We start from the raw sequence: 13,148 nt of genomic DNA, 5'->3' as shown, positions 1-13,148 counted from the left end.
TAGGAAGGTTCGTTTCTGGTTGCGGGTGGGAGCGTGTTCCATAATCTGGGAGCGATGACAGTGAAGCAGGAGCCCCCTGATCGTTTTTTGGGGAATCTTTGGTGTATTAAGTGAGATGGAGGATGTTGAGCATAGGGTTCGCAGATTGGCTTTTTTGGACATGCGGTGTGCGAGATGGGGAAGAGCTGTGTTGTAGAGGCAGTGGTGAGTGGTGGAAAGTATTGTAAATTCAATGCGTGATGGGAAGCCAGTGGGCTTCGTGTCGGATTTGGGAGATGTGCTCTGAGCATTTGAGGCCCCAAACAGCCCTCAGGGCTTTGTTCTGTGAGAGTTGTAGTTTATTGAGGTTCTTGGTGGCGGGCCAGGCTAGGATGGCATTACAGTAGTCAAGTTAGCTCCAGGCCCCACTTGTTACACAGTCCTGGCTACGCCTCTGGTGAGTTGGGGTGAAAGATGCACCTAATGGCCAAAGGGAGGCATAATATCTTTTCAGCCTCCTGGGATCTGGGTGGGGATCAACAGAGAAATAGGCTTAGTGGCCCCACTCACTACCAGCTCTCAAAACTGCCATCCAGCCGCCCGCCCCTAAAAAGAATTTTGTGGCTGGCTCCGCCCCTGCCTTCACCACTCTGATCTAGTTTTGGTGACACCAAATCAAATAAGAAACTCTTCAAATCCTCCAAGAAGGGTGTCTTTTCTAACCTGTACAACTGGTCGTATAAACTCCAAAACTATCGCTTCTGTCTTGAGAGGCAGTGACCACCTTTCCTGACGGCATTATGACTTCCTTTATTCATTTGCTGTTCCCTTGCCCTTGTTCAGGTCAGCTTGCCCTGTGGTCACCCTTGGGTAGTTATATGTGTCTTTTCGATGATCATTGATTGTGGACTTGTTCATGTTGGCTCTTAAACCCATAGTCATAGGCTCAGTACTATAGGACTGATGGCTGGGAAAAGGGGTTATGTACACACCGGATTCACACACAGGTGTACACACGATTTACAATATGACGTAGCAGTGTTCTGTGAGAGTACATCTTGTGGTCAATTTCACTGAGTCACAAACAGGGTAGAACTACGACCAATGAAATTGTGGTGTAAATCGCCTGGAAAGGATATGTCGAGAACAGTGGCATGTTCAGACTCTGGGCTCTGACCTACGCAGTGGTGGCATGAATTACGAGCGCACACACACACATAATGATCATAGTTTAGGATAATGGGGGGGTCACCTGAGGTGACTAATCAGATTCCAGGGGTAGCACGTACCACTCCAGGCCACTCTCGGGACACGCAACTAGTCGAGAATCGGCGTGTCGAGGAGCGTGCCCTTGATTTGGTGGACGTGTGAGTGGGACTTTCAAACAGGGACGTCATTTAGGGGTCACCAGAGGTCTCCCATGCGACCTCTGAGGTCTCCCATGCGACCTCTGTGGTCTCCCTTGCGAACTCTAAAAAAAAAAAGACTTCATTTTTTTTAAACTTTTTCTTTTTTTTAGTAATGCAAGCTCCTGAGCTGTGGCCAGCACCATGTGGTGCTTTACTTTTGGAGTGGCTGGCTTTCTTGTTCAGGCCCATTAAAAACATAAAAATAAAAATATGAAAAGGAGTGCCACACTTTCAGCACTGACCCTAAATAAGAAAGTATAGGAATACCAAATAATGTGTCTTTCTGTAATTCTATACAGTAATTGCAAGACTCATTAAAGGTTTATTTCAGGCACACTTCAGGGGGAGAGTCACTGATTTAGTCTGTTCTTAAACGCCTCAACTCAGCCTTTCATCCTTCTGAGGTCGATAAATGAGTACCAACACAGGTTGAGTGATATTGGGTGTATATTTTTTCTATATAAAGCGCTGCAGCGTAAGTGCTATATAATAACACATCATTATCATTTGGTCATGGACGTCTGCTTGCAATCACAGTTATTTGGTAATATGGGCCTATACACACTGATCTTAATGAAACGTACGGCGACCCATTCTTGTATGAAATGTACATCACATTATAGTGATATCTAACCATATTTTGCGTAGTGTACAATGCTATGTGATGCCACTTCCTGTTTTGTCAACGGGTGAAAGGTCGTGTTCCATCGCTACCCGCGATATCACTTTGGGGTGGGGTCAAATGACATAATTTCCTGTGATGTCATCAGGGGTCAAGGGTACCTTGATGTCACTTCCGCTACCCTTGGCATTTTGGTGAAATGACGTCCCTGCTTTCAAAAGGTGTAACTTTCGTGCTATTCACCAACATGAAAACCAGCCAACCAAATTTCCTGTTGCTTAACTTGCATCCAACAGTTCCACCGTATAAGTGCGGGTTGAGGAGTGTGAAAGTGAAAATGAGTTCGTGGAAATGAGTGGGTTGGATGGAATAGGTGAATATGTGTTGGGAAAAACATTTGTGTTGGTGAACAAAAGAGTTTTGGCACTTTTTAGGTTATCATTTTATTAACTCCAATGAATTCACAGGTGGAATATCCACAGTCAAAAATTCATTCGGCAGTTCTTGCTTTGAAGTGAATCAGATGGAACATACACCTGTTTTTCTGCCAGGCGTGAGTGACGTGTAGAAATTCCTCTGCAGTGCTTGGAAACCCCATCCCGTATGAAAAACGTACACAAGCTCTAGCTGGCACAGGCTTCCCTATATCTTTGCTGTCATGGAGATGTTCAATTATTTGGTCTTACCATATAAAGTTGCAAGTTATATTGTATGACTGTACTAGGATTGTATGACAAGACTGGAGGCGAGCATTATGCTTCAACTCGTTTATTTACTACTCCTCAGCAGTTTCAACAAACTAATAAAACCAACAACAACACTGAAAAATGTCCCAACAGACTTTTCTTCCTCTGAACTACAATCCCCATAGTCTCTGTAGTCCATCTCATTCCAAGCTCAGCTTATGACCACATCCTGTCCCTGAGCTCCTCCTCTTCTTTTACTGCTCGTCAAGCAGATAAGTACTGTTTCTGGTTATCTCCCTGTTTAATATGGACTATGTAGTATAACATTGTTTAGGGAGTCATAGATTTATGTCTGAGATGTATAGTATTATGCATGATCTTAGCCTTAGATCGTAATAAAATTCGCAGCAGCGTTGAGCTTATCTTAACCTCAGACCTTTATTGTCATACGCAGCAGCGACCGTGTGCGAGTAGTTTACTTTTCATCTTTAGGTTAGATTTGCCTTCCGCCGTTCAGGTGAGCGTTACCCACGGCGCGACCACCCCGTGTCGTATGTCCGGCACCTTGGGGGTGGCTGGCCGGTGCCGTGGGTGTTCGAGCGGCCGGAGGAGCCGGGTACTCAAGGAGCCCAGAGAGGCCTGCGCGGCAGCCCGCTCCTTCGCAGAGGCAGAGCCAGCCGCGTTTAGGGACAGTGCAGTTCCCTGACCCCCTCCCTTGGAAGGGAGGAGTCCACCGCAGAGCTCGCTTCCGCGTTGCATGTTTTACGGCGACGCAGAGCAGAGCGGTCTGAAGAAGCCAGGCCCGGCGGTGATTTGGATAAAAGCTACGTCGCAAAGCGGAGCGCCTCAGGCAACGCGCCTGCCTCAAGTTTGTATCAGAGCCAACAGCACACAGAAGTGCAAACAGACCCCAGCAGGCTCATAGCCTGCCCAACACACGGTGCCCTCACAACCAGAGGGCTCGTAGAACGAAACGCCCATCCCAGGCACACGCAAGAAGTAATTAAGTCAGGTCAGCCACAATTCCCAAAAAATAAAATAATAATAATAACAATAAAAAAGGACAGACATATGTACCCTGATATCCTGGTGTAGCAAGCTCACCAGAAGCATCTATAGTGTAAGGGCGTGCTGAGACACCTTTACAGGTATACCTGGCACACAGCATCCTCACAGAATGTCGGAATTTGAGTGGAGTGAAGAGGAGCAGTCATCGGACTTAGCTGCCAGCTTCAAAGAGGTGCTAGGAAGTTCACTCATAGATGCAGTGGCTCAAGGGGTTAAACCCCTACAAGACAGGCTGGAGTCCTTAGAGGCTATATTACATCAGCCTATAGACAGCACCAAGCGGACAGAATGCACGCCCACAGAACCCTCTGAGTCAGGGTCTAAGGGGAGTACTAAGGCCCGAAAGAGGAAAACCCCTCTCGACCCCTAGGGCCCTTCAGATGGGGCAAAAGAGAAGGCCCCGGAGGTCGTCGACACCTTCGCAAAGCTCCGAGAAGCGTATTTGCGGCGTCAGACAGTGCCAGACCTCACAACCCCCACTACAGGGGAGGATGATGATGGAGAGGAGAACCTGGGCTCAGAAGAGAAGCCGGAAGAAGGTGAACCTCCCTCCCAAGATGAGGAGGAATCAAGGGAGGAAGAGGAAGATAAACCCAGCGGAGGGAAGAGAATCCGCAAGGAGAAGCACCTCGAAGAGGTGGAGGAGGATATGTTTGACCCGGACAGCATCCGGAATCCGAGGTCGACCGATCGACAGCCATCACCAAGAGTGGCGCAGTATACAACCAAAAGATTGAGAAAAGCATTGCACAAAGAAGCCCGGCAGCACCTTCGAGCGGAGTGCCCTAGACCGGATCTTCCAGGGAAGATAGCCCAAACACCGGAATTCGACCCTAAAATGCTGACATTCGTGTCAAAGACGGCCAAGGATCCCTGCAAGGGTATCGATAGATCCTGGAGAAGTTGTCAGGAGAAAGTTCTTGACCTAGCCGGTCTGCTAGCTAAAATCATGGACCTGGCAGAAAGGGCCAGAGATACGGGGGAAGAAGTAGACCCTGACGCACTGGCAGGCTGGGCGCAGAGAGCAGTATGCCTCCTAGGGAATGCGAACTGCGCCATTGTCTCAGAACGCAGCAGAGGACTGCTATTCAAGATTGATGCAAAGCTCAGTGATCTCGCCTCCTATGAGGCCAGTGAAGCAGCGCAAGGGCTCCTATTCGGAGAAACTTTCGTTAAAGAAATGAGCCGTTTGGTCGGCACCTACACGTCACTGTAGAAGGCGCAAGCCTCAATCCGTAAGATCTTTCCCAATCAAGTTTTTGGCAAAGCCAGTTGCCACAGGGGTCGTTCGACTGGCCGTAACCAAGGAGGAAGAAGACCCCCCAATCCCAGAGCACAATACTGGGAGAACAGACAGCAGGACTCCTTCTTGCCGACTAGAGGGCGCTTCCACAGAGGACGCAGAGGAAGAGGATCCGGCCGTGGACAGGGGTTCACACAAGGTGAGAGTTGCACATTACCCCCCAGTAGGGGGGAGAACTGGTATGTTCTGGAGAAACTGGCGCAAGCTTTCCAGCGATGCCTGGATACTGCAAATAGTTCTAGGCATGCATCTAGAATTCGTGAGCCCACCCATGCAAGAGCGCAGGCCTCACCAACAGCGTTTAGAACGCGCAGAGCAGAAGCTCCTAGATCAGGAACTTTACCTCCTAGCACAGAAGAATGCCATAGAGAAGTGTCCGAAAGACCCCGAATTCATAAGCAATATGTTTCTGGTGCACCGAAAAGAGAAAGTGCGACCAGTTATAAACTTGAAGGAGCTAAACAGTTGGGTAGTATACCAGAACTTCAAGATGGGGGCATCCACCAGCTACGAGACTCTCTCAGAGAGAACGATTGGCTGACGAGGTTGGATTTGAAGGATGCCTTCCTAACGATCCTGATAGCAGAGGAGTTCAGGACCTTCCTAGCTTTTCACTGGAAAGGGCAGCCCTGGCAATTCAAGACCATGCCCTTTGGGCTTGCCTCAGCTCCCTGGGCCTTTACCAAGCTGATGAAGCCTATAGCAGCAGCTATATGAGAGAAGGGGATAAGATTGATCATCTACCTAGACGATCTCCTATTATTGGCCGAGGACCGAGAGGCACTCATATAGCAGACGAGATGGGTCCAAGATCTGCTGGCTTCGCTCGGATTCCTAGTAAATGTAGAGAAGTCAGACACAGAACCAGCGCAAAGACTGGACTTCTGGGCTTCATCCTGGATACCATGAAAGCGACCCTCGAGCTGCCAGCGTGAAAAATTTGCGACATCAATAGTCCCTCAGAACCCTGGCAAGAATAGTGGGGCTTCTAGCAGCTTCCATTCAAGCCATATTTCCCGGACCATTACATTATCGGGCCTTACAGAGGCTAAAGATCAGACACCTCCAGGAGGGTTTGAGATATCATCAATCAGTACCATTGGATCTAGAGTCCAAGACGGAGCTGGAATGGTGGTTGAAGAATATGGACGCCTGGAATGGGTGAGCCATTTTCGGAGACTGCCCAGATCTGATCATAGAGTCCGACGCCAGCCGACTGGGCTGGGGAGCAAGATGCGGGGACCTGCAGACAGGAGGGAAATGGAGCAAAGAGGAACTTCACCTCCACATAAATTGCCTAGAGCTGCTAGCAGGGTCCTTTGCGATCAGAGCCTTCACGAAGGGGAAAATGAGGTTGTGTGTCTTGCTAAAGATGGACAACATATCAGCAGTGCAATATATAAACCATCTAGGCGGCACCAGATCCAGAATGCTAGCCGAGCTAGCGAAAGATTTCTGGCATTTTTTGCCTGCAATCAGAGACCTTAGTCACTGCAGAGTACCTGCCCGGAACGATGAATGTGATAGCGTATTGGAACTCACGCTACCTCACAGACTCCAGCGATTGGAGGCTGGATCCGACAGTGTTTCAGAGCATGAACAAGAGATGGGGTCCGCTACACATAGACCTCTTCGCATCCCGGTTGAACGCCCAGACAGCAGCGTACTTCAGCTGAAGACTGGACCCGGGTGCTCGAGGGACAGATGTGTTTCTGCAAGAATGGAACAGAGGTCCCCATAACGCTTTTCCCCCATTCATGATGCTGAGCAGAGTTCTAGCGAAGTGTTGGAGTGAGAAGGAAGAGCTTCTGTTAGTGACGCCACTCTGGAAATCCCAAGTGTGGTTCCCAACTCTCATGGAACTGATAGTGGACTTTCCGAGAATACTTCCAGAAGGAGAACACCTGCTCACGGACCCAGTTGGGTCGTTTTCATCCTCTGACAGTGAGAGGTACACTCCCGCTCATCGCGTGCAGGATATCAGGAGACGCTGAGCTCTGCCGGGCATTTCGGCACAAGCAGCTCAGCTCATCGCAGAATCATGGGCTCCGTCCACGAGAAGGAGCTACGACGTGACTTGGGCCAAGTGGACTAGCTGGTGCAAGGGGAGAGGTGTTCATCCCATTTCTGCACCTGTAGTGATGATTTTACATTTTTTAGCACAGTTATTACAAGGCAGAAGAGCGTTCCGTACCATAGGAGTGTACAGATCCGCAATTTCTGCGGGTCACCTACCTTTTGAGGGTTTACCAGCTGGTGAGCACCCAGCGGTAGTCAGACTCATTCGAGGAGCCAGATTTTAAGCGCCTCCAGAGCCTCAATATAAGACAGTCTGGGATGTGCTGGTCGTCCTTAAGCTATTGGAGAGCTGGCCCGGAAACAGATATTTATCCCTAAAACAGTTGTCAGGGAAATTGGCAATGCTGTTGTGCCTAGTATCTTGTAAACGCGTGTCAGACGTGAGAGTGTTAGAGATAGATAGGAGGTCATTCGGGCCGGAAGGGGTAACGTTCACGATAGTTAAAAAAACGAAGACTTGTACTTCTACAGTACACTACCCATATTTTCCAAACAGACCTAATTGGTGCTTTGCAAGCTGCGTCAGAGAATATGAAAGTAGAACAGCGGAACACAGAGCTGCACATACCACGCAATTGCTGATAGCGCGTAGAAAGCCTTTCCAGGGTGTGTCCACAGCCACACTATTGCCAGATGGGTGAAAGAAATAATGCAAGCAGCTGGGATAGATGTGGGGAAGTACAGGGCCCACTCAGTACGTGGTGCCATGGCATCTAAAGCTTTTAAGGCAGGAGTATCCCTTAGAGATATCATGCTAACAGCAGATTGGTCGAATGATCGAACATTCAAAGAGTTTTATTTCAAGCTGACCGAGGGTTTAGCGGTCACAGTGATGGGAAGCTTTGAACAAGCATAATGCTCGCCTCCAATCTTGTCATAGAATGAAGATTACCCCTGCTAACTGCGCAGGGAGTATTAATTCTATTAAAGACTAGGAGGCGAGCATTAAATTCCCACCCAAACAAGTATTGCACAGGAAATGTTGATGTTGACATGTAATAAGAATGTTATGAGATCGTCAATACATGGACGCCACCCTAATTTCTCTGATTTCTATTATCCTTAGGGGAAGAGCAGAAGAACAATTGATGTGAGGGACTAGCAGACGTAATCGCCTGGAGTCAAGAATGTTCGACATTCGGTTGAAGTGGTTCAAGTCTTTGCCAGTTGCAGGACTTAGTGTGGAGTTAAAGAGTGACTTTTTTTTCAGAGCGAGTAAAAGAGAGGAGGAGCTCAGGGACAGGATGTGCTCATAAGCTGAGCTTGGAATGAGATGGTCTACAGAGACTATGGGGATTGTAGTTCAGAGGAAGAAAAGTCTGTTGGGACATTTTTCAGTGTTGTTGTTGGTTTTATTAGTTTGTTGAAACTGCTGAGGAGTAGTAAATAAAGAAGTTGAAGCATAATGCTCGCCTCCTAGTCTTTAATAGAATTAATACTCCCTGCGCAGTTAGCAGGGGTAATCTTCATAGTATGATCATTTTAAAATCAATGCAAATGTTTATTTTAAAAATAAGCAGTGCGTAACGATTGCCCAAAGTTTTGCTTTACTTTCCGAGTTTATCCTGTGAGCGGAGGCCAACTGGGGCCTTTGTAGAGCAGTAGCTGTTACCAGTGGCGTTGCCGGAATCAGATTGAGGAGGGGCGCAGAGGGGGGCCACAGACAAAAGTAGGGGGGCCACAGACAAAAGTAGCGGGGGCCGCCTATAAAAGGGCATGTGTGACGTCAGAAGAACTCCTGAAGAGAATCTTTAGAGCACACCAATTATCACACCCCACTGCACCTCCCCTCCCATCAGAATGTAGTCACAAAACCATTAAGTCACTAATCATTTGGGGTTTCCTGCACTACATTCTGATTGGAGGGGCTGCTCTTGGCTGCAGGAGGGACCTTAACCTCTCTTCATTGTTGTGCGGCACTGTGTGTGTGCTGTGCTGACAGACACAGCACTGCAGACAGTGCAGAGAAAGTAGCCCAGGTGAGGGTGGGGATTTCAGGAGAGGGCCCTGCCCCCCAGATCCCCTTAGCGATGCCACTGTCTGTTACAGCTCTGGCTCCCTTGTTGCAGCTCAGTGTGTCATAAACAGCTCACTACTGCTATGAGCAAGGGCTGAGCAGGGCTGTCCCACAGAAAGCAGAACAGGCACTTACTTTAGCATGTTATTGTGAAAAGGCAAGAGGTGTTGCTGTATTATGCATGTGCCTTGCTTTGCTACACCCACCAGATAGGGCGGTAAGATGGAGGCCGTGTGGCAGCTGTGTAGAGAACGGCCTTTGCTTTGGCCAATTCATTATTATCAAATGTAGCAACACTCCCTTTATCGACCATGGAAGGATAAAGGGCTGGGTGGTCTTTGCAGGGTTTGCACTAGCGAGTGCAGACCAATGCACGCACACCTGCGCAAGCACACACATAGACGAAATGGAAACACACAAGGCCCGATTCATGTCATTTTTTGCACGGTGCAAAATGACTTTGCACTGCTGTAAAGTGAGTTTGCACTGTCCACCCAAGCCCTGATTCATGGAACTGTGCAAAGTGTCTTTTTGCTGTGCAAAGTATCCCTTTGCACTGCTCCACCCTGATTCATGGAGCAGTGCAAAGTGTATTTTTGCCTGGCAAAAATACACTTTGCACTGTTCCATGAATCAGGGTGTTTGTTGGCAGTGCAAAGTCACTTTGCACCGGGGCAGAAAATTCCATGAACCAGGCCCACAGCATCCAGGTGAATATGTATCTACGAATAACATTGAGCGATTTCTACAGCTCCATTTTGGCTGGCAAGCAAAAGCGCTGTACAAAAAAGGGGATCAGGGTAGGGCTTAATTTGTATAAAAATAAGTGTCAGGGCCCAAGTATTTTCTAGCACTCCTGTGACACTGCATTTCTGCCACCACCCTTAGCTTCTCCCCACCGTGTTCCCATATTTGGGGTTACACTGCAGTTCGCACCTGCTCATTGTAGTTGATGGATGCACTGACTATCACCACTTCCTTATTAAAGTGAGTCTGAGACAATAAGTGCCAGGGCTCAAATAGAAGTGCCAGGGCTGAGCCCCTGCAAACACCCCCACAAATCAAGCACTGGAAAGCGTGCCATGAGAAGGAGGCTAGTAGGACGTGGAAGGGGGACATGGGGGCAGAGGGTAGTGCAGTCACAATAGCAATTGGGGGCAGATACACAATGCAGAGGAAGTGCTGATCTGCAATTTAGGTCTGTGTTAAATTGGCTGCATGATACGAATTGGAACTTCGAATGTGTAACCTGTGTAAACCCAATATGCAAATGTATATTAACATTCTTGAGTCTCAGCGCCTAGATGCCTCTGGGTACGCGCGTTTTACAAATGTACAAATAAATAAATACAGGTGCGATACTTTCGAGGGTGACTAGATGTGTCTTGACACAAAGCTGGCGGAGAGGGAGCAAACATTGATGAGCAAACAAACACAACAAATTAAACAGGTGTGACTGAGGATCCGATTTGTGCCAAGCTGTACTAAAAGCGTCAGGATTTTAATTGCAGAGGCGAAGGACGCGTAAAATGTACTGGAGTCACAAGCTGCGTGCTCTTCCTAGATGCCAATAACCAGAAGGGTGCCGGCGGGCAGAGCGCTGCAATTAGTAGCATGATGTCAGGCAGCACTGGTCAACTGACAAGCACCGCCCTGTGGTGCTCATACTAACCCTTCCAGATTATTCTCTCAGCTGCTCTCATCTAGGCCATATCAGTGCCTGACAGAAAGGATATGAGCACCCAGGGGGAGGCGCCAGCCAATCAGTTGACGTGGGAGGCGGGCTAGAATCACCATTGGGTTTGTGTTCCTGAGCGGCCTTCAGGCGCCTCTCCCTGGGTCGAAAATCTTTTGGCCTGTCTGCCCCTGTCCCGTCTTCAACCCTCCCCCTGAGTCCCACCCGACCAGAGCCCCTGCTGAATACACCCCTACTAGCCGCGTCCCCGCCTTCTACCCCACTTTCCTGCCTTATGCCCTTCCCTCTCCAGGTCAGCATCATCCCAATCAGCCGCCTCACGCCCTGAAAATAGAAAACGGTTTCACTTTTCCATTTCCACAGTGCTTATTTTCTGTTTGTGGATTTTTTCAGGGGGAAACGGCCAGCGAGCAACGCACCACTCGGCTTCCCCATAAGACAAGCACAATCATCCATCATCACTCCATGGATTTAATGGCGTTAAACCTGCATTCGTGGGCGGAGTCGGCCATTAACGGCACGCAGCCCTCATCGATGCCCTAGCTTCACTGAGACCTGTTTTATCTCGGGCTGACGGGCAGTTAATGGAAATTCATGCCTGTGGACATGGATGTTAACACCACATTGCAGCACTTCAAAGCTCAAAATCGTGTGCAGAAGTAGTAATGATGAGTAGCAGTAGGGGGTAGGAATGGGCCACCACTGTGCCCCGAAAATAGCAGTGCAAAGTTTCTCGTGCTGCTGCATGAACCGAAATGTACTGCACAAACCTTCCTGCGCCGTCAGGCGAACCAGCACAAATCGAAAAGCGCTGCCGCACGTTTTGCGTGCAGCTGCACGATTCTAGCACGAAACAAAACAAAAACTGCAAAGTTTCTCGTGCCGCTGCGCGGACCTAGCGCAAATCAAAAAACCCATGCAAAGGTTCTCGTGCCGAAGCGCAAAACTAGTATGGGTAGAAAAAAGGCCCTAGCAAAGTTTGTGTTGCTGCCCGAAACTAGCACGGATCGCAAAAGAACCACGTAATATTTCTCATGCCACTGCACAAACCTAGCATGAATTGAAACTCAGTGAAAAGTTTCTCATCTCGCTACGCGAAACCAACATCGAAATTAATCACTGTGCTCTGTGCAAAACTGCAAAAAACCGGAAGAGAATTTTAGTGGCGGCAGACCCGTAATGCTGATTTCGTGGAACAGGCGGAAGCAGAATTCAGTGTGTATTCTGGACTTTTAGCTTCGAGGGTGGAAATTTTCGTCCACCCCTACTAGAGAGTTTGCATGTATCAACTGGCAGCGAAGTTTGTGTATTTTATTGATCTGATAGCGGGCAGAGTCATTGTAACAGAAATTCTCAAGGAACCGAGCAATGTTGCCTTTAAATAATGATCAATAGATGAGCTACTTGCAGGCCTCGCGCACAGAGCAGGCTCTTTTAGCTTTCTAGGACAAGGCACGTTTGGCAGAGTTTTCTAGTCGTTTTTCTGTGCAGTTGCATCGGAAGCAAATGCAGAAAGTTGATTTCTGCAATGTGGATTTGTTTTGAAAGGAAAGTGTGAGTGTGGAAGATCACCAGTATATATACTTATTTTACAATTCCCGTTGCTTGGCTGCACGGTGTACTGAAGGCGGCGTGGCGGCGGTGCAGGAGGGAGACAAAGTGACCGCCAGAACAACTGACGTTAGGCTCCACCTCAAAAATATAGTGATGCCGGCATTTTCCCAGCATAGTAAGAGGAGGGAGTGGAAGACTCCTTCCGCAACCGGTAAATTTGGGCCTGTGTGTGGCCATGTGCCCCACACATGCTCAGCTTCAATGACGATGCACGGCAACCCCCCAAAAGGTCCTGCAGCAGGATCCCCAGGACATGGTGACATCGATTTCCATATTTTGCGTCAAGGAAGAAAATTGAGTACAGGACAAAAATGCATTTTATGGCACCTATGCTTAATTAAAATAGAGGTGGTCACTGCTAAACCTACAATAGTCCTTTGTTGATGTCCTTTGTTCGGCTAAAGGTCACCATGTACAAAGTCAGTTGCTTTATTCAAATAATGTGTGTGTGTGTGTCGGGGACACTGGCGCGGTGGGCGTTGAATATCGGAAATTGACATTGCTTTGTACTTCACGCCGATTTAACTGAGTGCCATGTGGATGCTATACTATATTTTGTTGTTTTTCGGAAATATTATGACACATTTGTAAATGACAAAGTTTGTGCCTTTTGGTGTGTGCCTGCAAGTCACTATAAACTGGATTGTGTTCAAAGGGTTATTCTAGGGGCGGGGG

The 13,148-nt window shown here is 48.3% G+C and overlaps 1 protein-coding gene across 2 annotated transcripts in view; it reads left to right on the top strand.

Annotated features, from left to right (window-relative positions):
- The window catches only part of BMERB1 (bMERB domain containing 1), a 1,034,991-nt gene that overhangs the window by 333,081 nt on the left and 688,762 nt on the right, over window positions 1-13,148 (top strand). The gene's annotated exons all lie outside the window — the stretch shown is intronic.

This window comes from Ambystoma mexicanum, chromosome 2q (genome assembly GCF_040938575.1).
Source record: "Ambystoma mexicanum isolate Mex_15411 chromosome 2q, UKY_AmexF1_1, whole genome shotgun sequence".
NCBI lineage: Eukaryota > Metazoa > Chordata > Amphibia > Caudata > Ambystomatidae > Ambystoma > Ambystoma mexicanum.
Note: the sequence above shows the minus strand (reverse complement) of the source record. Positions and strands in the feature narration are given on the sequence as shown.